General features: G+C 37.0%; 1 protein-coding gene across 4 annotated transcripts in view; it reads left to right on the plus strand.

Annotated features, from left to right (window-relative positions):
- Positions 1–27,453, plus strand: part of JADE1 (jade family PHD finger 1) — a 170,220-nt gene that overhangs the window by 18,663 nt on the left and 124,104 nt on the right. For all 4 annotated transcript variants that reach the window (XM_064510693.1, XM_064510692.1, XM_064510696.1 and 1 more), the window contains 2 exons: positions 3,893–4,050; positions 4,229–4,308. The gene's annotated coding sequence lies outside the window, so the exon portion shown is untranslated. The remainder of the gene's footprint in view (positions 1–3,892; positions 4,051–4,228; positions 4,309–27,453) is intronic.

A 27,453-nucleotide genomic window follows, 5' to 3' on the forward strand; every position in this document is an offset into this window, starting at 1 on the left:
TATGCTAGACTGCCATGTTCCTTTTTCATTATCACACACGTGCACCTTTGCAACTGTGGCATCCTTTTCCATCAATCTTTGCTCATGAGCAAACTCTTTACACATGTCACAAATATAGGCATAAAGACTATTCTGCTGATTTTCAGAATCACCATTATCTCTGAGTTCATCTAAGGGCTGTGAATCATGGATAAAGAAAATGTATATTGGTACATGAAGTTAGTACCCTTCATTGTTCCCCTCCTCCTTTTGAAGGTATCCATTCTCTCATTAGGGTTGGCTTGGATGCATAGTGAGGGTGGATTTGTGGCATGCAATCTGTACTCGCAAGTAGTGAGAGACATATTTCTGAGTGAAAAATACACTGTGTAACACCTTTTCACATCTCACATCTCATTTTCATAAGTTTAAATGAAGAAATAATTCACAGAAATATGTATCTCATTGTAGAGCAGTGAAGATCAGAGTCTGGCACAGATGACATAGATACATGGAGTCTTAAAACACTGAAGACCAGCAAAGCAGGGATAGAGTTACCTCTGGATCAGGACTTACTTCGTTGAGCTTGTCTCTGAACTTCATTGGTCAGCTCTGGATACACATATGTTAGTGGGGATAGAAGTCTGTTGTTATCAACTTCTGGCTTTGGGATTTGATTATACATAAATTAAAGCAGGTGTTCTCCAGGGTAGAAGGATTGTCAGTATTTTCAGCTGTTGCACTCAAATTGCAAATTATTCTTTTTCCTTTCAAATTCCTTCTTCCTTTATATTTGCATGGATATTTGTTTTCACTGAACAAAGGCTATGTGTGTGGTGTCAGAAATTAAACCATGAAGTGAGTAGAAATAGGTTTCAGAACATATGGAAACATGTACCAATAGTCTTCATGCCTTTAAAAAAGCTAAGCTGAAATCAACACTCTGAAATGTCAGGAGATAAGAAATACCAGTCAAGAGTATATGCAAGCACTTTGGAGATGCAGAAAGTAATTTGGCATCAGGTTTAGACATTTCAAATGTCTGGGCTGAGGAATGTTGAGTACTGTAATGTTGTTACTTCTTCGGAGTGGCAGACGTGAATGTCCCAAGAGAAATCAAAGCCAATTTTTTAAATTTTAAGAAGATACTGTAATTTTTTTGTGTGTCACAGAATGCACAGGATGTTAATTAAGTGCAAGGAATTCATATTGAAAGTCATATGTCACCCACACTTGCAGTGTTCCAAGCTGTGCTTAGCCTGGGCTGTGACATAATATACGCAGTGGCATTGCACAGAACAGGTGGGTATCCACAGGCCTCCACACAGACAAACCAAGCAGCCTTGGCAACGTTTTTTGTGATATTTGTCATTTGGCTTCAATAGGACAGATTTGCTATTACAGTTTCAGGTGTACAGTAACAGGAACAGATTGGTTACTAATTTGGATGATTTTAGTAGTACATCCAATGCAAATAAAGCAAGTTAGCGAACAATCTGTGAGTGAAAAGATTCAGGGCTTCGAATCAGCTTTGTCCTGTGTAGATCCAGCAACTAATTGCCTGACAGATTTTTAATTAAAATAAAATATTTTAGGTATAGTTATTTATTTAATATTTCCTGACTAGAGTAGGTTGCAAAGTTTGACATAGTGGTGGAATAGTAAGATTACCCTGCAATTTCTTGGTTTTAGGACTTTAAACAAATATGTTATTTACAAGAATAAACAATTTCTTATTCAGTGGTTTGTCTAGAATATTAATTACCTAGATGTTCTGTCCAAAGGAGGATCACTCCTAAACTGAGCATATCTCTTTAAGTAGCTTGAATTGTAACGTGTAATTTAGAAGCACTTTTAAAATCTGTGTGAGCCAATCCACCATTATATATCCAGTATTGCATGTGTGTTTGAGGCTTGATAGACCAATAATGTAGATGATTCACTTGATTTGCTTATGTAGGTGGTTAGATTACTGGTACAGGTAGTTCCCTGGGCTCCATCTCATTACCCTCTATACTATTAGGGTGCTGCCCCACCCAGTTACTGTCCCACCTTGGAGCTGGCAGCTCACTGTGCCATCTACCCTGGAAGAGAGTCTGTGGCCTAATCTCTGTACAGTGGAAGATTCGCAATGCAACAGATTCACAAAGGCTTCCTAAATCAGCACTAGTATGAAAAGATTGCTATTTGGTTGGTCTAGCATGATTACGAGCAGACTAGCACCTACTTCCAGAACAAGGTCAAGAAATTAAAGGAGGTCAGAACAAGCCCAGAATAGCAAGTCGTGCTCAGGGGTTTTGCAGGGGGAAGCATTCCTGGCTGGGATATGAAGTGTTCCAGGAGGTTTTTTGCAGGAAGGTGCAAACCTGTGACATGACACTGTATGTAGTGGGGAGAACAGGGAGGGGATCTACTGAGAAGCAGAGGAGAGCCTGATTTGTCACAGTTTTGCTGTTTTGGCAATGAGACATATTGGTGCAAAGGGAGTCTCTACAGTTGCCAGGCCCATTCCCGGTCTCTGACTCAGTCATTCAATATTCTTGTAGCCTGACCTCATTCCTGCAAGATCACTGTCTTTGTAATTGTTGGAGAAGTGGAGTAGGAAGCGGGAGGGAGAGGGAGGAGCCTGCAGTCTTCAATGCCAACTGCAAGGCTTTTATGCCAGATGGTATTCCCCCATCTGAGATCAGGACAGCATATGGCATTAGGAGCCCTGGCACGCTGGAGACGCATTGCATGCATTTCTAGCCAGTGTCCAGTGATGGGCACTGTGATTATTACAATTGTAAGAAGTGTCATTCCATCCTATTCCATGGCCTTTCTGATGGCCACAGGCAGTTCATCCACATTGGCTCCTGACTACAATGGCATTAAAGCACATGCATAACTCTAAACATGGCTGCTAAGTAGTCTGTTTTGTGCACTGTATCAGGCTTTGGTTGCTTTTCTTAAAAAATAACTGGAATTTACAGAATATGGTAGAAGGCAGCAAAATACTGGGGAGATCCAGAATGATTTTTCTGCACGTGCTGTTTTATCCAGAGTTCCTGATGTACAGGGTTAAGAAGTGAATTAGGATAGGGAAGAGGGTGTTCGCTGAGACCTATCTGCAGACCTTCTTCCGTGTTTTGTCCCAGCAGTGCTTCAGAAGCAGACTATCACATGCAATTAAACAGAGTCAGAGGGCATTCACTCACTACAGAGAGTCTGCATATGACCTTCATAGTGCAAAGACAAAAGAAATTCAGACATGCAGAATAACCTCAACTGTAGTTAGGTTTTGTGCCATTCTAAATAGTTTGGGACAGAATAGGATGATGGCAATGGGAGAAAATGATAAAACCATGCAATCCACATTTAGATCCTGTTACTGGGTTTATCTACAGAGAGGGAATGAAGTGGCCATGTTAGTTGCTGTCACTGCCCACAGATTTGAAACAGCAATAAAAAAGGAGTTAAAATTTTTATATTATTTGAGGATCATACACTTATGTAATGCTGGGCTTGTTTTCCACTTACTGTGCAGAGCAATTCACATTTTCATGTGGTCCCTATTCCAGAAAATGGTAAGATCTTTAAAGCAAATACTTTCCTAATTTATTCCTAAAGAATGTGCATATTTTAAAGTAGCATACTTTAAAAAAAATCAGAATTTTAAATAAGTGATCTGCTTCTGTTTCCAAACTGAGCTGTCAAAAAGTAGCCCATTTTCAGTATAATTGTTAGTGATTTTACCTTAGAACTTTAATACCAAATAATTACATCTGTGGGACGGACATACCTGTTTTCTCGCAAAACCAATTTCCTTATCACTCTGTTTCTTTTCCAAAGCATACTTAAACTAATTGTGTTGAAAAATAAGGATTGAATAAATAGGAGACACTAAAATCTCTTCTTGTCCCTTGCTTTTTAGGCTCAGAAGTTTTACACAGAAAATTTCTGCTACTTCCCAGAAGGGAAAGTTCTCCCCAATTGCTCGCCTAATTGTGCATCTTGTCTGCAATCTCAAAATATCCACTGGCTCCATAAGTCCATCCAGTGGCTGCATGTGGGAACTGCATATTTCAAAAGGTAAATTCCAATTCCTTGGTAATTGCGGTTATATTTATGGAATAGTGTGGTTAATATTATTACTAGAAATAAGCATGAACCAAAATGCACAATTGGAATACTCAGCCTTTAGCAATATGCAAGTCTGTATCTGTAAAGCAGCTTTTGAGTAACGCTGAGAATTGATTTGTTATTGCAGCAACAGAAACAAGATAAAAGTTAATGACAATTTATTCACATTCAAATGAATTACCTACTAGACCGAGGAAGAGAAATGTGGTGAGTGAAAAGCTTTAGCTTATTTTCATTTTGAAACTGAGACAACTGAGGTCGGTGTGGATGCAATCTCTTGTGAAAATGGTTTACTTAGATCTCAGCATGTTTGTATTTCTGGTAAAGCAAACCTATTTGAAATTACATCTTCTGATAATTAAATATAATGTTCATTGTTAAATGGCATGAATACTGTGACAATTAATTTAAAAACTGAATACAAGTTCTATACAGTCACATTAAGACTTTATGTATAGACTATTTCCAGAAAATCCTACATAAGTTCAGTATTTGAATCTTAATGGTTCATTAATCTAGATCAGGCTAGCTGATTATTTGGGAATCTACAATTAGATGCAGCATTTTCCCTCGGTGATGAAAGCAATTTGAACCTCAGTGCCTTGAACCCTACTTCTAATATTGCTTCTATTGTTGCTAGCAGCGCTGGAGTTGTAACTATCGAGAATTCCAATGTGATACTTCTACTAGTCAGAAAAAGTCCATTTGCTAAAAGCCTTTTAATTCACTGTTCTTGATAAATGCAGGCTTCTAAAATCTTCACCATCATTACTTGCTTTTTTTCTTTGCATGAAAGTAAATGTAGCTTTAATTTTGCCTTCTAGAGTGAATACATTATGATACAGTGTACAATTATGTGATAGCCTATTATTTGCTGATGGGTGCCCTGCTTCAGTTAGTGCATAAGTTGGGAATGGATAAAGAAAGAAGGACATCTGTGACACCAGCCTAAATCTAGCTTTTCCTAAATTTAAAGTGCTTTATTTTTCAATCTACATAAATAGATCTTACTCTAGAAGGTTTCAGAAATGTGACTAAGATGCTATCATGATAGACACTTTGTACATATAAAAATAACATTATAGTAACTATTGCATGCTGTGGTACAACAGTTGCATTTATATTCTCTGTGTGTAGTTTTTATAAATTACAGATCTTTGTTTATTGTCCATCTGGAATTGCCACTACTGAGGTTGCTGTGGTTGTCAACTCCTGCAGTTTCTCTCCAACGAGCTTTCTGTTTTTAGTAATAATATCTAAAGTTAGAATATTACATTTCTCTTTTGCTGCACTGATTACTACAAAAATGAGCATGTCAAAGTTTCATGCATCTAATACAGCTCAAATCCTCTGTTTTGCTGCGGAGACTCTACTTTCAAGGTTTGGGGTTTTTTTTAAGCAGGGTAACAATAACTTTGTAACCATTTTCAGTCATGGCACCTCATTTGCTAGCCTAAGTTCTCTGCAGACCTGAAAACACACTATATTTGGGATCTATGGGTTTTTAAAATAAAATAAGAAGGCTTTAAAGGAACACAATGAACGTACACTTTTAGGAACATTATGAAGTAAACCAAACAAAGAAGAAAATGTCCAACACATCCCTGGACCCCATTCTAGCTGCTTTTTGCACTGTTCCAGCTTCGCAGCATTAGCTGAAATCTAATGGATTCACTTTCCTCTTCAAGAGTAAAGAGTTGAGTGATACAGAACCGCTGAATCAGCTCCTAACTCTCCTTTCCCTCTCAGCATATTTTGAGTCGGAGCATAACATAGGTTTCCTTAGAGTTGGCTGTTTCTTTTTCAATATTAGCATTCAAAGGAAAATTGGGGATTATAAAATAGCCCTGGTCCTGTCTTTTCTTCTGAGCACAACTGGAGGATCCCCTGGTTGTTTTTTATTATCTGTTCTTGCCCATGTTAGGATTTTATCATTCATGTGTCAGTTATGACTTCATCATTTAATGACAGAATCATAAAAATTCGACCTCTTAGTACATGGCAATAGCTGCAAATCTTTCCAGAGGTGTCCACTATATTATTTTTGTTTGCTCTGTTAAATATATAGGGAGCTATTTTCCCCAAATGATTTATTCTTTGTAATCTAGAAGACAAAGATTAAATAGTATGAGGTTCTGATTTGTTCGGGACTCCTTACTGAAGATGGGAAAAGGAATAGAAATGTGGTAGGCCTTTTCACCAGGCTGTACTAGAGTCTACTTGTTGACACTGACAGCTTACAAGCTTACTGAGTCAGATCTATATTAATAGTCTAGTATCCTTTTGTTAATAAGTCTAGTACCCTTTTTTCTAAACCAAGCACTCCTAATCACAGTGCCATAGAATGGTTGAGGTTGGAAGCAACCTCTGGAGATCTGCTAGTGCAACCCCCCTGCTCAAGCAGGGTCACCTAGAGCATGTTGCTCAAGAACTAATCTTTTAAATCTTCTCCTATGCATGTTAGAGCACAATTTAATATGGATTGTGAAATGTCTTTGCAAAAATGGGTTAATTTATTGCCGTTATGTCATTTAATAGAGTCTTTCAAACTGTAAAATCATTCTAAAAATGTGTAGGCTGGGTTTATGATGTTATTTTCTGTATTTCTTATGATTACATCCAGAGAATTGTTTCAATTATATTTTGACAGAGGTTTTTCCAGTTAGTGTTTAGTTATGAGGTTACAAGTTGGTTTTGAAAAATTTGTTTCATGAATATTTACAGTCCATCTGTTTATGGAGGAAGCACAGACTGAGGAGACAGCATATCACAGATGAGTCATAAGCTGGTCCTAGTGATTCCAATTTGGGGGTAGTACTAAGGGATGTACTTGCTCTTGGTGGCCTATGTGCAGTCCTGCAGCTAGTGGTGTAGGCTTTTGGTCTCCCCTTGAATTAACCTCTTGACAGAGCTGGAGGAATTGTAGATAAGAGATGTTCACTCTCCCATAAACCTTCCTCCCCAAACTGATGCCTGATAAATGGTTAGTGAAGGAGTAGGCAACAAATGAGCTTCACCTTTAGTAATTTTTCTGACAGTTTCTTAATTTTACTGTAATAATAAAAATCAGTATGCAAAACCCTGTCAGTTCCCTCACTTTTCTCATTTTAAAACTGTATATGTAAGGATCACAAAATCTTTTACATGTTTACATTACTGGTTACATTTCCATCCTTGCTGTGAGGAAGGTATGCAATATATTCATTTTACAGTTGAAGGAAGTGTGGCAGAGACAGTAATGACTTGCTTCAGGGCACACACATCAAGAATGGTGGAGGCTCAGCCATTACAGCTCGTACTTCTAGTGAATGCTGCTTCATTCCTCACAGCATAAAGACACAACTATTACAAAAAGCAAAGAAATTATTCAAGTGACTCCTTTGTTGGGACAGGATTTTCAAAACCAGAATTTTGGAATTCTGGCACCCAGATGCCATCTGCATCATACTGTAATGCTTAAGTCTTCTTTTTGTGTGTGTAACTCTCTGTGTCTTTCCAAGAGATGCCTAGATACAACTAGAAAACCCAAGGCAACTAAGCTACCTTTGAAGTCGGAGGGCTGATTGCAGGAAAAAAGGAGTGGGATTACATTAACTAAGGATAGTTTTAATATAATGAATAAACTAGGAAATTTTTGTTTCTAACAAAATATAAAATGATTCAGTGACATTTGATTAATTCACACTGCAGATAGTAGCTCACCTTTGAAGACGTGTTAGCAGAAACTGTTCTGGCAAGCCCATTTAAGAACAAGCTTTTGTTCAACACTAATAATATTGTAGTATTTAAAGGATAAGATTTAAAAATGATTCTACTTGTACATAAGTGAAAGACTAACCATTGAGAAATAATGCTGGCGAGCATGCTCATATCAATGTGCATGCCAGAAACCTCCCTGACTATTCAGATTGCTCCTCTTAGCCACCCCACACAGGATTCACTGCAGTCGCAAGAATGCTGTGCTTTGCATCATGTTTTGTGCGCTACCAAAAAGCTGTTAGGACCAACACATTGACCTTCAGTCTCATTACTTAAACTTGCGCTTGCTGGTAATAGCTTTCAAAACAGGCAGTTTACATAGGACTGATGAAAAAGAGTGGAAAGGACATCCAAGGAGTTACTGAAGGAGAAAAAGGCTACTGTAACCTCTGTCGTTACCTAAGGTTATCTGACCTGATAGCAGCTGTGCAGCATCTCAGACTAAATGATGCCTTCACCTGGCTTTGAGTGAGGGCTGAGGATGTTGCCCAAAGGGTTCTGCCACTGGGCTCAATTGAAATTTATTAACCAAGAAATTAAAAGAGCAAAACAGCACTATTTGTGTAAAGAACCCTCACTCTTATCTTGGCAGCCTCACTTTCCGATGATTTTGTTTTCATAGATAGTGTTAAGGCTAGATAGGCTGCTCCTATAGCTTTTGCTACATGATTAATGTTTTTGTCCAGGACATTGCCAGACTTGATTAGAGTGCGGGTGCTAACATCAGCCGGCTCACTGTTGACATGTAACGAGTCCACCATATAGGCTGTCATGCGCACATTCGGTAGGTCACCCACGTATGACTGTAAACTACAGGCTTATTAATACATCGAGAGTCTGTCGAAGCAAAGCTTGACTGGTTTCGGATGTCAGCAGAACCCTGGGACAATCTTACAGTCCTGCTTAGCTTTGCTTCTTTTCTGTTCTCTGTGAAGCAGGGCTCCTACGTAAACAGCAAGAGGAAAACAATGATATTTAATAGAGAAATCAAACTTAGACACTGAAATGATAACTGTAAACATTTCTACATGTCTTACTCTACCATTGCCAGAGACAGATGCATACAATTGTGTTTCATGGATGTAACTCAAACAAGAATTCTGAACTTATTCAGTATAATTCACTTCATTTCCTGGCTGTAATGCTGTTGTGATTGTATATTACACAGAACAATCTGGGGCTTTACACTACTGTTGGTATATAAATCGAAGTATAAAATGAAGTATAAAACCAGAAAATATGTTAGTACATGTTTAAGCAGACAAGTTAGGAAGATAATGAATATACATAATGCACTAAAGAATAACAGGATGATCTATTTTCATGGCAAATTCCACAGAAAATAATTTTTAATGCTAATATTCTAAGACTTCCGTACAATGATAAATAGCAGCAACAAAGGAGGAATACCTTCAGTCAGTGCATAGAAGATGCAAAACTGAGCTAAATTGTTCCTCAATAAAAAGATCTGTAGGCATCAGTAATAAAAAATGGGGAATTTTGCAGATTGCACTGCAAATTACTCCCAAACCTTTTGGCAGAATCAGAATGAGAGTGTACAATGGTATTTGCTTCTGACCCAGAGGAGGAAGAGAGCTGGTCTAAATGAAAAAGACCAAATAACAGCATGTCATGTGTATTAGCTAAGGCTATCAGGCTTAAACTCAGTCACAGCAAATAACAACCTTGTTTCTATAGAAATATCTATTTTTGACATTGTGCAGCATAGTAATCTGAAGCAAGCGTTTCTGATCATGTGGGGGGATGTTGCATAGTGTTAGCCTGAAGGAGCTTTAAGCATGTAAGCAAGGTAATTTGTTTCAGTGGTTTAAGGTCTAGACCAAGAAGGCAATATCTACCTTGATCAAAAGCTAGTCAGAAAAACATGTGATGTTTAAGTGTGGGTGGAATCTATAAAACGGTGGAGGTCTCTAAGCAGAATTATCTTTGTAACGTAGCTAAAATGAGAGATATGTTTATCTGTGAATATTTATTTTGAATAATCCCCCAAATCTATCAAAATCCTGTAACATGTTCTGATCTCAATTCTGAAAAATCAGATAAGGACAAGTAGCATTAGGAGGATATTGTGCACCACCATCCTTCCCTATCCTTTGTAAAGCTCTGTAAGCCTACAGACTTTGTATTCTGTAATACAGTTACTAAAATATATTGGCCTGGCAGTAGGTAGGTGCATTATGGCTCAGCTGTGATTTCTGAGTGCACATGGAAGTGTAGGACTGGCTATGTGGCTCTTCTGTGCTGGAACCTGAGTGACTCCAGCCAGCCCCTCAGACCTCGGGAGCATCTGTGTGACACAAAACCTGTCATGGGAGCAGGACTGAGCCATTATGTTGGACGTTTATACTTAGTGCTAAATTTAGCTTGAGAAAACACGCGAGACAGTTCTGTTTGATGCCCTATCAGCTATCCAGATCTTTTGTTGAACTTCGCTGGTTGATCAAATCTCATCCACATTGCTCTATCGTATTAAGTAAAAAGAACTAAAAGAAGTTTATTTATCTAGTGCCATTCAAATGGGTCTTCCAGCAGTTCATTTTGTGCTGTAATCATAATAATAGCTAGGCTTAAGTTAAAGTTAAGTTAGAGGTTAGGTGATTACAGTTAGAGGTGGGGTTTTTTCACATCAGAGTCTCTGTGGTGGCAATGAAAATATTCACTAGGTTTCAGTTAAAATGTGAAAAAAGACTAAAAATAATTACTCCTGTGTGAATACACAGTTCCTTCTTCTGACAGTAATGCTTTGAAAATCCACAGGCATTGAGAATTATATTAAATATATCCCGTGTGTTCAAGAGTGAAAAAGAAATTTAAACTGTATTAATTTCAGCCTCAGATGGGATATAACGCTTAATATTTCCATTTGTACCCTGGATAGTACCTGATAGCTCTATAAAATTTCTTATTCTAAATGCAGGTGTTTTCTTAGAGCTGTCTTGAAGGCCAAAATACTCATCCTTTCCCCTTGGAAATCTAGAATAATAGCTCACAGTATAGAACAATAAATCAGTTCTATCCTAGAAATGTTACTGTTTGAAAAAGAAAGAAGAAGAGCCTACAAACTACAGATTTGATATCACTTTCCAGAGTAATATGAAAAGTTGATCAAACATGTGGTTGCATTTTCACACCATGCTTAAAATTGACAATCACACATGGTTTGGATATATATACTACAGTCCCATCACTGGGCCCAGGCTAAATATAAGAGAACTGGTTAACAGAGTCCCTCAAACACGTTGGCTCATCTCTGGTATATTTTTTTCTGTTTTTCTCTGCTTGTTTTTCTTTTCCCCTGCCAGATTGCTTTTTGCTTATTTGTTTTTTTGTTTAATTATGTAAATATTACTGGAACTATGTGCATTTCAGAGAAATGCACTCGTACAGTGTAATAATTCTTGGAATTTATCTGTATAAAATATTTCAGCCTATATATGAGGATAGTATTTAAAAATATAGATCTTCATTAAATCATTTAAATTATTTTTGACTGTAGTAATACAGTCATAGTAAACATACCAAACTAAAAAGAAATTATAATAACTTAATGGTACACCAAACCCTTATGTTGATATCATCCAGAAAAAAAAGGATATTAATTTTAAAAACAGACCATACTTACATATGTAGAAGAACACACCTTTTTTTTTTTTTCTGTTTCACTTCAGTGCATTTGTGAAGATCTGTGATAGAACATGTCTGCCACCTCCACCGTTAATGAGAATCTATGAAGTATCTGGCAGGATCACTTACTTTAACATGTGATTTCCTGCTGGAATAAGATCTGGAGGCCAAAAGGGAGGTGAAGACTTTTATTAATCGCAGCTGGGAGTAGGAGAGAGAGATCAGATCATCAAACATTGTCAGTGTCAGCTATATATTCTGAGTTTAAAGTAGCATTTTTTAAACTTATCATGTCAGATATTTCTTCCCATTTTGAAAAAAAATAAAAAAAGCCTTCTCAAATCTGTCTTTTTGTCAGAAATTTAAGAGCTTCAAGTTTCTTTATAAGGAATGTCCACTGAAACAGCTTGAAACTAAATTATTTTGGTAGATTAAGGTGTTTTGGAAATATCAAGTGAAGGGCTATTTTTTTTTTCTTTGAGAAATGGCAACTAGGTCTAGACCCATCTACACAAAAGACAGATAGGAACAAGACATATAAAGTTTGTATGTGTGTGTGTCCCAAAAACACAGTAGTCAGAGCTCTTTCTTGAAGCAGAAGATTTGAATTTCTTGTTTTCTAATTTGGAGCCAGAGGAAGAGGAGAAAACAGTATTGATATATATCCTGAGAAGTGGTAATTCACATTAGTTGTGGGAGAACAGAAATCAAGGCTTTCATTTATCTGGAGGAGAAATTCAAACATGGATCTTTCCCTACAAAAGTAAGTGCTTAACTGTTAGATTACTAAGTATTACAAATTGGGAAACATTGTGAATTCTTTCTTGCCTTTCATGAGAAAGGGCTGGTGGGACACTGACACCAGTTCTAGAGGAGAGCTGATAGTTCAAAATCCCAAATGAGGGTAGACCCCTACCTGATTAAAAGTGGCAAGAATTAGACCCCATCCCTTTTTGGGCATCTTTTACTGGTAGCCTAGGTGGCAGTCCATTAAATTTGTATGGTTTGAATGCCTAGATTTCCTTCATTTTATGAGGAATGTGGGCACCCTCTCTCAAGAGGTGAATTTTATTGCAGTACCTAAATCCCTGATGGACTTTGGCCAAGTTAATTTTTCTACTCTAAAAGCAACTGAATATTACCAATAAAATAAAATGTTAGAGTTCTTTGTGCTCATTCAGCACCGGACAGAAACCAAAAATGAGACTTTTTTTTGCTTCAGATGTAAGAATTTGTGCAGAGCTCTGATAGGATGTGCAACTAAAGGGATGTGAAAAGTTTTAAGCCGTAGTGTCATCTGATATGACAGACTATAAAATTTCAAGTTTTGGTGCCAAATCCTAATCTAATAAAGGCAGATATATTTCCTTCAGTAAGAGAGTTTCCAGTCATATCAGAGAGTATTTTAACCAAAGCAGTGAAGAAGGTTGTGATCAGACTAGGAAAACAAAATAGTTATTAATCAAGATACCAATTTTGTATAACTCTGTTGCAACAAGGTTAGATTCCAACGGGATGCTATTTTAGTAGCTACTGATTTTTGGGAAGTACAGTAAGTAAAACCTTACTGGACTTACAAAATAATTCCCATGCATAGCTGAAATGGGAATTCAGAAGTATGACAGATTAGCTTTCCACATACAAGTCTGTGATTTTAAATTATTATAAATCAAAATTGTTTCACTGCCCTCTAGAGCAGAATAGAATAGAATAGAATTTGGAAATAATAAGAAGTCACTTCATTAGAAAAAATAGTGACATGTCGTCCTTCTCAGACCACCAAATTTGTGAAGTGAAACAAATTTTTTTCTAGATTTTTGTGATGCCCAGCTTAGGGAGATACTGTGTGAGTAAATTAATTAATTGTTTTAAGTGCATTAAGTATGAAAAGTAATGCATAAATATTAATACACAATAATAGTGATAGGGAAAGACTCTAACCTCTCAGATCTCATTCATTTTAGTATTTTTTTTTCTTACTGCCTTTGTTACTCAGAGTTACTCATGGTTAAACTTCAGATTTGGGGCCAAATCTTCACAAGTTTTGTTTGAGCTTTCTGGAGTGGTCAGGCCCAGATTTCACATGTATGGTGCCTGAAAAGACCGTGGAAGCAGGCAAGGATAATCATGTACAATGGAAATGATGTAATCAGATTTCTATAAATTGCTTTGAATGCTCTGCTACATCAGGTAGCTGAATTAGGGTTTCTCTTCTAAAATGACCTATTCTCTGTCTTCATTTCCACCTTCTGCCCTCCTCTACTTTCTGCTAGAAACATCTGGTGTCCACAAGATGGCACTATGCCATAGCAGGCTGTTAGGATACCAAGGCTACAGCTCCCATTTTATAGCATGGATATAGCTCCTTTTAAACTCCAGAGATCTGTTCAAACTGTAGTTTCCTTATGTTGCAATTATCCTGCCCTTCAAACTTTTATAAATTAGGAACTGGGGAAGATTCCTGCTGGGAGGTTCGGGAGAATTCCAGTATAAAAAGGGATCAAGTTATTAAAAAAAATTGGAAACATATTTAGCCTGAGCCATCCTCCATTAAAAGAAACTGTTAGGTGCAGGATCCTTTTAGATAAGAACTGGTTGGTGTAAATAGCAGTATTAGGCCAGAGTGCCTCTGAGAAACAGGTTTAATCTATTAAACAGGTCTTTAAATATTTATTTCATAAGTTCTCAGCTATCTTCAAATTCTTAAATATAAGGGAAAAGTTGTTTTTTTATTGAGTAAAGAGGATTAAATAATTTAGGAGATGTATCCCTCAAATCATTTTTATCAAGAGTAGCACACACAGAGTAAATGCCTTATCAAGCCCAAGCCTCCTGAGACCCACTGGGCTATTCAGGCCATTGAATACCAAGTTATTTGGTTCTATGGCAGGGCAATATATGCAGCAAAGAGCATACGAGGTTGGCCTCCCCAGAAATGAGACACAGACAGAAAAATCCTTCCTGTCCTGAAGCTGCTGAGCAGCTTAGAGGGAGGACCGCTCGTGCTTTCTGCAAGAGGAAGTAATCTTTGCAGCTGTGAAACCTGAGAGAACAATGGAGATTGTGTAGACCAGCAGTTGTAGGGGGCTGCTTTCTGATGGCTGGGGCTCCATGCCAGAGAGGTCCCACTGCAGCAATCTTTTCTCTTTAATAAATTCTAAACTCCTCTTGACCTTTTTGCTGCACTCTGAGCTGAAATGCATCTGAACAATTGAGGAGAGGTACTGCATATCTTAAAAACTTCGGATGCATCGTGAATGCTAACAGAACTGTTTTAGACAGTGTAGAGGAGACATGAAATGTATGCTCCCACTGTATATAGATCTTGCAATGCAAAAACTGCTTCAGTTCTTTCTGATTATTGAAATATCTGAAGAGAGGCAGAACACTCACTCCCACTGATTCTTCTTCATTAAGCTTTTCTTTTTAAACCATTAGGACTATCTGCTCAGTGGAGTGCTAATCAGTATGAGTTCTAGGTCTCAGAAACAGTTCCTGTATCTTTTTCAAAACTCCATGATGGAGTTTTGGGCTCCCTTTTGTAACATTTCCAATAGCAATGGGAAACTTGGGCTTGCTGGTGCTAAAGAAAGGTATTTATTTGTCTTGATTACAACTTTGTCTAAGCTTATCCCAAATTCACACTGATAATGGATGGTAAAGATAGCAGTGATAAAACTTTCAGTCTAACAATGATCAAAGAAAGGAAAAAGGAAAATTAACCATTAACTTTCATTTTTAGAACCTTTATGAAGGATGTTTCATGGTCAAAGGCCTGCTTGTAGCCGGTGTAGCTCTAAACCCCATGTGGACAAGGCCAAAATGTAACTGACAGCATTTTCCCCTTGTTTCCAGGCTGAATTTAAACTAAGCTTTTTGTTCCTGCCTTAGCACATGCACTGGAAGAATGTGTCCCACCACTCATGTCTCCTGAGGTTAGTGCAAGAGAAGTAGTTGTCATTTTCCTTTACTTTGTAGATTTGCTTTTTTGCTTTGCATTACTTAAGTCCATTTTGACTTTTTTTTTAATAAGAAAAAAATACATATATCAGGTTGAAAATGGCCAAAGGAACTGTTTTAAATGAAGGAAAAAAATAACCTTCAAAAACTTCCCTGAAAAAAGACTGAAGACTTCACTTTTCACTGTCTATGCTATACATAAATACATTGTTTTTGCCCTCCTCCACTCCTTCCAACTTGTTGTTATAAAATAAGCAGCTGTCAAAGGTGTGATCGGTAATCTTCAGGTAGGCCCTTGCTTACCCTGCACAGGCTCTCCTTTGTGTTGCACCTGCTATATGCCACGGTAAATGCCTGCAGAGGGTGGTTCCACCATGGTGTGAGCAAAACTGTGCTAATACATCTGAGCCCAATCCCTTCTAGAAACCTCCTCTAATGCCTGCAATCACACACTTGAAGGAGCGCTTTGTTAGGCCAGGCTGTACGGATGCATGGTTTGGCTGCAAGACACACTGACATTCCATCCTGACACGTACATGTATTGATCACGGTATTTATACAGGTAAGCAGCCATGTTTATGTATATCCATAAGTTGTTGCAAACTCATTCTGTTTTGGCCTAGTGCTAAAAGAGAAACAGTAATTTCAAAACACTTACTTCATAACCAAAAGATTTTATAATTAAAAAAAAATACAGTGATTTTGCTCTTTTAGTTCTTATTTTTTAATGTGAAAATCAATTGTAAAAATAGAGAAAGTGAAACATTAAAAACTTAAATACCAGACTGAAGTGCTCCTGAAGGCTGTTCTTTATTTGTCAGTATCAGTTTGAATCATCTGTTCAGTTTAAGGTCCTTGATTTTATTCCAGGTTCTATGGAGGACATGTCTAGTTGTTACAGACAGCCTCTCTACTTTGTCATAAAACTACTTCTATCCGTGTATATTATTAAGGTCTTAGTTCTTCCAATTTTTTGAATGTTTCTAAAATCTATTCATATGAACATTCCCATTGTTTTTTTACATTGTATGTAAGAAGTTAAACTTGCATAACGTGCAAGAATGGGAACTGAATTATTACTTTGTCCTCAGAGGATTAAAACCACTAGAAATGTCTACTTCTTGCCAAATGATACTTAAGATCCCAGGTTTACATCTTCAGTTTTCTACACATCACCAGACTAAATGTATTTACACAATACAAAAAGAGAATAATATTGTTCCTTGTAAAATATAGCAATGGACTTTCACAGTAAGTAGCCCCCAACTCTGGATTAATAGATGTAAATTATTACATAATTTATGTTTTAGATTATATATCAGGATGGGTTGTATATTTTTATACATATATATGTGTATGTGTATAGTCTTGGATGGTAGCCAAGCAATATCTAAGAAATATTGCTTGTGTAGAAATCTTGAATGGCCTCCTTCACAGTCATCATTATGCAGTCATTTTCCCAGTATCTGCTACCCCTCAAAGCTATTTCCTTTAGGTAACAGTATTTCTGGGCCATGTCACACTAGAAAATATTCCCTCCACCTCCTGTCATCTACTGGGATTCATTATAAATGAGGTAGTCACTATCCTTGTCTAATGAGTGATGTTAGTACTTTGGTCAGTACAGTTTAAGGATTAGGAGGATTTATAGATCAGTTGCCTGAAAATAATATAAGATTTTCAGCAGTGAAGTAGGCATTTGAAATTCAGATTTTATATATGGGTGCTCTAAAACTATTTGATGTTTAATCACAGCAAAGAAGAACTTTATACAAATGGCTGTAAGAGTTTGGATGGTGCCTGTATTCATTCCACGACAGCACAATGGAGAAATTACTATTACTTGCTGAAGAAATAATCTCTGTTCTTTCTAGTTGGAGTATATTCAAATCCTAGAGTATTTTTACAAAAGAGGAAGATGAAAACTAAGGTCAGTGACAGATTTATCTTGAAGCAGTTGAAATGTGGCTTGTGGGAAAATGGTGTTTTACATGTACTGTCTGTCAGCTCTGTATAAGATGTGGGCTGCATGACAATATCAGAAAAGATGAATTATCACGATTTACTTGCTTTTATAAAAACAGGGTGTTGCTGGGTTACCCATGCAGGTGGTCCTTAGTTTGTAAGTTTGGGTGCTATTCACACTGCCTAATTTGAGGCACTACTGAGCAAGTGCCTGTGTTAGGAATTTCACCTTTCTAAGATCCTCTACAGTCGTTGGGAGAAAACCAGCCAGATGGCAACTGAGAGCAGGAATTCAGCACAGGTGACTGAATCACTCTCTTGAGGAGGCTGTCTCTCCCTGCTCATACACAGGAAGCTAGTAGAGACTAGCTTCCTTCTCCAGATGCCTTCAATGCCTGTAGACCATGTTCTCCTCCTCTTTCTGCCTCTGCATTGTAGGCTTATGTCATTTCATCTTTGTCCCAAAACGTGAACTTCTGGGCTGTTGAAGCCAATATTACCATCAGCCTTCCTTGGGCTGGGATTCACTATACATATTTTTAAAGAAGAGGTATGACAATTAAATTTTCTGTTTCATGTAACAAAAATGCACTGTGGACTAATAAGGAATCAGCTGGCTACAAAACCATACCTTTAAAGCGAGATAGAAACTGTAGAAAATTTACTAACATACCTGCTTTGAGACATTAGGTTATTTATCTTTTATTTGTTTTCCATGATGTTTCCTGCCACTTACACTAATTTCTATGTAGAAAAAAGGGTTTTATTTTTATAAACTCATTTTCTTGTATTATTTGATGCTGCCTTTAAGTTGTAAGTTGTAAATTTATAGGATTGGAGTGGTTTACAGAACAATAGACTATAGGCCTAGCTTTCAAATATGGGTTTGTTAGTATATCATTTCCTGCTTTTAGCTGCACTACAAAGCACTAAGGCTATAGATTTTGGAGCAGGTGTGCTCAGCAGTATCTCTGTGGTCCAGGGCAGAGTCCTGGGTGAGATACACCATGACTTCCTTTTGTCCCACTCAGGTATGTTTCTTTTTTCTGGAAAACCGGGAGGGTATGAGAGAGAGAGTAAGTAGTTAGGTATGTGCTTAGAGGTGACACGTGGAGTTAGAATATGGGTCTTGCGATTTAGACTTAGCATTAGATCCCTGTGGTAATTGCGTGGTTGTGATAATGTCTCAGAGGATTTTATTAAAAAGTAGGTATCTGTGCTAACTTTAGCTAAAGACTTTATTGTATAAGCAGAAAAAAGAGAATCACAGTTGTTGGGAATAAAAATCAAATCAGGATAAGTAGGTAGGTATCTGTAGGAGCCCTAATGCAAAATGAGGCACTTGAGGCCAAAATCATAATATTGAATATCTGCTTATGTGCTACACAAATTCTTGCCTTTCTAGTTTTCTCAGACCTTTCCAGGTGCCTAGTGATATGTCACTGAATGTGTCTGGAACTGCTTTAGATTTGGTGGTGCTGCGTACGTACTGTATGTCATGCCTCAGTCTAATCAAGGTACAGAAGATGTTCTCTCCATTATGAGAAATCAATTCTTTTCTTTCTATCCTTTATTTCTTTGCTAAGAGCATTATTAATAATATTAGTGGTTAAAACAATGGTTAGGGGGCCCATCGTGGTTTAAAAGTTGCTACACAAACAGAGGACAATTTTAAGTTGTTATGGTTAGAAATTAACACTTTGATTACAGTAGGGGCTGTGCAGTAACAGAAGGAGAAAGCTATTCCTGCCTGAAAGAGCAAATTACAGAACATAATAAGATTCTAAGGATTTAAAAAAAAAATTATAACAGGAGAAAAAGTTTAATCAAGCCGGACGAACTGGAGAATTGGCAGTGCCTACACCAGAGAATCAAGCTGATTCCACCACTGCAGGGCAGGTTTTGAAATTTCTGGTGAAACTAAATAAAACAAAGGTCATGTTATTAATTTCAGCTGTGATGGATGGCAGGATTTTTGTTTGTTTGTTTTGTCTTGTTTCTTGGCTTAACTCCTAAGAGACAATTGAAAAAAAGGCAAGAAAAAGTACTAACAAAATCGAGACAGATTATATTAATTTGTTGCAAAGGAAGAGGCAAATTGAAACTGAGGTCTTGTCATTCCTTTTTTTATGAATGTCCAACTACTGAAGAAATCCAGACAGATTTGATGAGTATCTATAGACAGTACATCACTTGCTGTGTATGTAACAGTGCTGTCATAAGACTGGCCAATAATCACAGTCTTCATTAATTCCAGAAAATACACACAAATAATATTTCTTGGCTCCATTTTCAAAGCAGCATTTGGGAAGTTATGTGCACTAATCCTGTAACAATAACAGGATTTGTGTTTCCAACACCACAAGCATAGCTTTGAAAATGTAACCATAAGGGTCTAATGCAGCAGTCAACATAATCCCCAACCTCCTACCCTCTGAGAAAAGAGAGCAATTTTTCAAAAATGATTGTCACTACACTGAAAAAATGTCCTGTACCCTGGGGAATCTTCACATGAACAGTCTCTTTTTCCCTGCAGGGACTCAAGATCATACATAAATGCAGGAGAAAGAGCAGATAGTGAAAGAACCCAGGTTCACTTCTTATGTATCTTAAGATCCTCAGATTTTCCTCTCGGAAGTGTTACAATCCCTGAGATGAAGAGAAATGAGTGGTCACTTTTAGTACTGTATAATTTAAGCTGAAAAAAGTAAATAAGCTAGTTTACTAGCACTGTCCTAAGTAAGGATGTAAGCTAAGCAAGTTTACTGTCCTAAGTAAGGACGATGCAAGGTGTTGCCTTTTCTACTTCAGTTCCTATGTCCTTCAATCCAAGGAGCAGGACTTTCAGAACTTTTAAGAATTGAGATTTTTCTGTTCTCTCTAGAAAAAGAACTATGTGTAGGGCTTAGTTGATGTGTGCCTGTATTGAATAGGAACTTAAGTGAGATTCAGTAATTCATGCAGGAAAGTAGCAAATACCATCTGAAGAGTTTCAGATGGAATCTTTCTACTCCTGTTGACTTCAAAGGAGTGCAAGATTTGGCTCTTTATCGCAATAAAAAACCAACCCTATATTAAATATCTGTTGGAATGAATGGCTGTTGGGGACTTTTTGTATGATATTGAAAGTGGACAATTTCATAGGATATTGGTTTCCAGTCTTGTGGTTTAGAACAGGGGTTATTGGTTATTATTGTTTGTAACACTTATTTTGAAGATGGACATATTTAATAACCCTGTCCAGGATAGTGATATCTAAAGATTACAGTCACATACAGCAGCATTGTTGTCAATCTGAATAAAACTGTAATAATATATATTAATCAAATGCAAAGCCTTCTCAGCATTGTAAAAGAAGACTACTCACAAATCAAGAAAATCATCCAATAACAAAGTACAACGAAGGATATTAAATGTCCTTGAAAATATCTCCCCATAACTCTCAGTTAAAAGAAAGGAGAGAGAATTTCCAAGACAGAAAGACTTTATGGAAAAAGAAACTATGTTACACTAATGATGTTTAAAAAAAGAAGAAAACAGGCTTTGTAGAAAATGACCAAAAGGTGGCAGTGCTCCATGCACTGCTGAGTTCCTAGAGTCCTCACTGCTATCCAGTACTCATTCTGAGTCTGACATCCACTTTTCTCCCAATACACCCAAGCAAACTATACCTTAAAAGAAAATAAATTCCTTGCTGGCTACGTTTGGCTTTTCTAGAAGTACACAAGACTACATGAAATGAAATATATTAATAGGTTTAAAAAATACATATTCCACTAATGCCCTTTCTACTCATAGACGTTCCTGCACTCTGGGCTCCTGGAGGTTTCTCTTGCAATAGTCTCACAGGGCATGTTGCTATTTCATTGAAGTCAGACAGTTATGCTTGTGGTTTAATTGGCAGTAGACTCTATCCGTAACAAAATTTAAAATGACTAAGACCTGCTTGATCCTTCCACTTAAGAAAAATCCAGGATACAGCTCATGTAAAATCATTTTGCATTTAGAAATATCTCTGCAGGGTACAGTTCAAAAAGGTTGATTCTTTATGCCTAGAGGAGTCATGCTCTAATGGAAGTTAACCTGCAGGTGTTAATATGGAAATAGGTCTGTTTTAGTTCCTATGGCTGTTATCCTCCCACATCCTTCAGATGGAATCCAGCCAATAATGGATCCCTTTTTAATGCTTGAGAAAAAAGTAACTGAAAGATCCTTCCTATTAACAGTGGGTGGTTATGGCATATGGTGATATATGGTAATACTGCAATTCTAAATGTATATGATGGAATTATTAAACTGTTCTCGCAATGCCAGGATTGTATCTGTGGTAGTAGTTTTTGCTGTGCTCTGTGCCAGTCTGCACAGTCTAGCTTTGAGTGTAATTGTGTCTCTGCTGATGCTATACCTGTTCTCTGTTGCCTCTTCATTTGGCCTCCTCAGAGTAGGAATTATATTATCTTCATGGTCACCTTGTTTTCATGGAAACGTTCACTCTCCCTGCCCCACAGTCATCAGTGTTGCTGCTTTTCCCTAGTAAAGGACCAGAGGAGAACTGTGCCACGATGCATTAGGTGCAAGTGGAGTTCGTGTATCTTAGAAGGTGGTTAGAGATGAGCCCTTCAGTGAAGGGACAGAGAGGAAGGGAGAGAAATCTTCTCTGTCTGATAAAGTTCCCTGCATTGATCTCTAGTCCAAAAGGTTTAATAATAGCCCATTCTTAGAGGTATTGCCACATTTACTACTACCAGTATTATGAAAGACACAAATGATATCACCACTACTAATGCCTAACATGGCGCAAGAGTATTGCTTTTATTACCGAGAAAGTTTGACTCCTCTTATTGAGAACTGCAGTTCTTCTTTGATTATACACTTTATACATAGGAAAGTGTAGAAGGTGACAAGACTTTCTTTGAACAGCTGCTAAACTCAGTTGTTGGGACAGATTTTATGGCCAATGGTTACTGAACCATTGGTTATTATCCTTACGCAGGGTGGGGTTTTGTTCTTCTTATTCTGAGGTTAAACTGGTTTAGTGGTTTGCCACTGCTGAAAGTGTCAGTCAGCTCTCCTCTGCTCTTGTTGCTTCCCTTACGTTTGCCTGATCCTGTTAGATAGGCTCAACCATTCCATGAGAATTCACTCATAGTGTAAGAGATGTGGAAGAAGAAGGGTGGCTAGTAAAATTTACAGTACAAAAATGGAGAATTCATGGGCACTGAGATATGCTACCAGTGAAGTAACTCAACTATGTACTGCCTGAAAATATGAAGGATGGATGCTGAAGGTGCAGTTTTGCCAGACGTTGTCTTTGCCAAGAAAGCCAGCATAAAAAAACTCTCTCTCCCTCTCTTGGAGGCTTGTTTCCAGCCATGTGTTCAAGTTGTCTGCCTCCTCAGTTCTGCCAATATAATATTTTTTGGGGACACACTGTAAGCTGGATTGCTGAAATGATCTGGCTTAAAAATTCACTTTTTTGGAGGGCTGTTTTTAGCCCAGATCATTTCAGTGAAGCTAGTATCTCGGGAAACTATACCCTTGGGATAAAATTAAATGATATGGCTCAAGCCAAACTAGTGATCTGGCAGCTTATCGTTACTGAAAGAAGGGGGTTTCTTCCCCTGACCCAGAAAAATATGCAGTCTTCTGTCAGATTAGTGAGTTGAGTCAGCTCTGTGTGTCTGTGTGTGTGTTTGTGTGTGCACGTACACACAGAGGGCTCTGAAGCCTCACTGCCAAGTGTTAGCGGTCAGGGACAGATGCCTAGGAAAGAAAGGGAAAGAAAAAAGCATGATCTTACCCCTTTGGTGGTGTTAAGCTCTCGTGTTGGCTCAAACCACAACAAGTAATTTTGCCTTCCATGCCCATTCTGAAATTTTGATTGCTGAATTAGAACCAGTTACATTAATGGCTGTACTCAGTCTGGAGGCCTACCTTTTTTTCCACAAAAATCTGTGGGAGTCTACAGAGAATAAAGCACTTGAATAGACAGTGAACACAAAAGTATTATGAGAACATAGTTAAAGCAAACTCTTTAAAAATCTGATAAATATTTATGGAAGGTTTTCCTGTGGTATGTGGTTAGTTCTGACTGCCTAAGTTGTATGTAGGCTAACCCTCACATCATTAAAACAACAGAAATGGATTTTTCATATTACTCTGAATACTTCATATATTTTTATTACTGCACATCCCCAAATCAGTTAACTCATCTTCACTTTAACATAGTTTTCAATTTTTCACATATTCCTATTTTCCTGTGTTTTTTCTATTTTCCATGTGTTGTGCATTAATACAATGATTTGGTGTTGTAAGCACTGCTAAATATGTACTGATTCATTTATTTGTAGCTTCATGAAATATTCTGAATGCTATTTATTACTCATTTTCTCAGGCAGCAGCAATGCTCCAAAGAGCTGGCTTTTATTTGTAAAGTGCCTACTACAATAAGGCTGCAACGCTGAGGGAGGCTCCTCTGGGTGTGTCTGTAATGTAAATACAGAAAAGCAGCAATTGTCACCAGTCATTATTTTTGACCTGACAATGCGCCTTTCATTGTCAGCTATTTAATATGGAAAATTCCACAAAATTATCAGCTCTAAACCATATTTACCTAGCTTATCAGGTGTCAAGGAAAACCTTTTTGCGATCAGCAGCAGAACCAAACTAGTTAATCACCAAACAAGAGTGACTCCCCCCAGTACATTTAGCTCATGTAAATGAAGCAATTCTTTGCAAGTCAACCACAGATGACTTCCTCATTCTTGGCTGAGATCGTCTCCTTCCTTCTTCTAATACTTGAGATAATTACTCAAAGAGAACATTCTCCTTCCATTGCATAAGGGAATATTTTGATATCTTCCTATCATATTCTATATGTACTCTTTTACATATCCTTTTCACAAATTTTAGTTTCGTTTACACTACCTTTCTTTCATTTAAATAGTTACCTTGTTGTACAAGTGCAAGTCTTCAACAGAGATACGTTGTTTTACTGTAAGAAGGGATTCTGAAGTTCTGTTAACCTGCACTGGTACAAATGATTTTTAGACTATTAAAGCATATGCATGCTCAGATTTTGTGCTCACAAAGTTACATAAAGTGCCAAACACACCCAAGTAGATGAGTAATATCTTTGGTCTTCATTACATCATTTAAACACAAGGTTCCTGCTTGAAATCCCAATATGACAGTGGGAACTCAGTCACATAACATAAGCCCTAAATGGTCTGAAACTGTGTATACACACACCTGTTGTTGAACTCCAGTCAGCACAAATCCTTCTGATAATCAAACGTAACGGGTAAATAAATTGAAAAAAATAGGGGAAAATATTGCTGCTACTCAGCTGTCATAATGGTAGACTTTACTTTAATAAGTTAAAAGATTCTCAATGAATTTGAGGCAGATGTTGTACCTTTAAAACAAGTTATTTCTATAAGGCATTTTGAAATTATTGTAATTTAAATAAGAGAATTCTTATTAATGACACATTAAGAACCCTTACATTCCAATATATTATTTCTCTCTCAGCATACTCTTCAGAGTCCAACAACTATGCTGATTTCCTAAAAGTCTACTGTTCTCTGACTATCAGCAGTGAGCAGTCAGGAATATTATCAAATATTTAACAAACTATGGAGAATAAAAAGTGAAATCTGTATGGATAGCAGTGATGAATGCTGAAAATAGTCCCAGTCTGATCTTGCATATGACAGTGTAGAATTTGCTGTATTTTTCTGAACAAACAGACAAAAATTCTCATCAGCTTTTCTGAATTAGCTTAGGGATGCATCTCAAAAGGTGTGCTGTGATATTAAAGACCATTTTTTTTATGCCTGATAGAGGTTTTCCCTTGCGTGTGCTTGGAGGCACATAGATAGTTGGGAAATCACTCTGTGATGATTCTTCTGAATTATGTGTAGCCAAAATCGGACATAGAACTGATGAAATAGTACAGGATGTGTTAGCAGTCTCCTGCTCCAAGCCATGCTTCTAAGTAAATAATATTAATCCCTTCAGAGCAATGTACAACCAAATTATTAAAGTTGGTTCCTGAAGAAACTTAGACCGTGGTGTTTAATAAAAATGTCATGTTCAGTGAGTTATTAGTTCCTCCTTCGCTATTGAGAATAGTTTTGAGCTTTTCCTACTGTTACCCAGGAATTTGTATCTTATGAGGAAAATGCAGCCACAGCACAAAGGCTAACTGATACTTTAGCTGGAGAAGAACAGAAACTAAGCTGTGACAACAAAGGCTGTAAGAAACACTTCAGTGTATGAAGGGGATTTCTGAATGGCTAAGGTGAAAGGGGAATTTGCGTAGCTATACGGGCTATCTGTTATGACGTCCAACACAAGTGAATTAACCGTAAGCCTGAACTCTAATGATTTTTAATGCCAGATCTTGTAGAGTTTAATTTAAAAATACAAGTATGTCATAATGCAGTGTTAATAATTTCTCTAAGATGTCTCATATCTTTATTTTTAAGTTCCCTCCATCTGGTTATAGAAACAAAGTAAAACAAACAAAAAGAAAAAAACAATGCGAGCTCCTCAGCTGGCAGAAGTCAACATACTTCTGTTGCAAGTAATGGAACTATACCAATTTGCATCAGCTGAGAAACTAGCCTACAGGTGTTAATAGCATGTACAATGAAATGGCTCTATCCCTAAATATATTTTCTATGACAGTTCTCCATTTTTCTATATAGCTAGAATGGGAAGTGCAAAGGTAGTAATTAAAGTGTATTTGTAGATATACATATATAATTTTTTTACTTGCAAACTAAACATGTTATACAAAGATCACTCAGAGACAGTAAATATGCAGATTCAGTAAAATGCTTCAGGTAATTTCCATTTTAATGATGATCCTTCTAATGATTGCCAAATTGTAAAAGTAGGTCATTTTTATGTGTGACTAGTCAGAAATTTACATCAGGTAGTTCTGCTTTCATTAAAATATATCCTTTGAGTCAATAAATCTTGAAGTTTTCCTCAAGGGATCAATATTTCTTTTTTTTTAATTTAAAGGTGATTATTTCCTGATATTTTCTGTTTAGAATTTTAACACATCTGTTTTGCTCTTGAAATGTCTCCTGTTTCAATTCGTATTTTTATGATAGTCACAAGAAATTTATTTTGAGCATATGTTAACAAGACAGTATTTCATATTGCTGACATACTTACACCTAGGAAAAAAAAATGTGTATACACGGATATACAAGCATATCCCATATGCATCACCATTAAGCTAAAAAATCTAGGCCTATATTCAACAAAGCCCTAAAATATAAAGCTAAATCTAAGCATGCATAGATTTTTTTTTCCCCTGAGCAAAACTCATACTTCATTTTGAGAATATACTTTTGAGCTTTGTGGAACTAGGGCATTGGTACTGGATGTTCCCATAGAAATCTCACCATGAAAGTTCATCCTAACTTTGACAAAAGCAACAGATACACTCTTAAGCAATGTCAGACATCTGTCTGCGGATCTGTCTGTATGTCTTGTAAGTCATGAGAATAGAACAGGACTTATTCGGAACACTCACTTCATAAGCTTTTCACTTTTACAGGTCCAATATGATTTTACCACTAATATAAGTAATTGAAAATTTACAGATGACATCTTATCTCCCCAAATGATATATAAATCCCAGATATATATTTTTAAAGGATACAGTCTCATATGCTTTTTCATTAAAGCCAGTTTTTACACACTATGGTTTATAGTTTACACTTCTCTGAGGCATATTCTGTCATATACTTAGGATATAGTAGATTTCTCCTTCTCATTCTTCAACTTTCCTTTGAAAGCAGAGTCTGAATTGTGATCATGCCTTTTTCTGCTTCCCTTTTTTGGTGAAGTCCCTGCAATACCAGACTGCAGAGATTATAACTGTCACAAGCCTTTCTACATCATAAAAAGATAGAAGATTTCTTGTGCATCCTCCAGTTCTTTACAGTTATGTGCTATCATTGCATTATGGTTTTACATGTTTATAATACTTCTTAAGTA

Source organism: Dromaius novaehollandiae, chromosome 4 (assembly GCF_036370855.1).
Source record: "Dromaius novaehollandiae isolate bDroNov1 chromosome 4, bDroNov1.hap1, whole genome shotgun sequence".
Taxonomy (NCBI): domain Eukaryota; kingdom Metazoa; phylum Chordata; class Aves; order Casuariiformes; family Dromaiidae; genus Dromaius; species Dromaius novaehollandiae.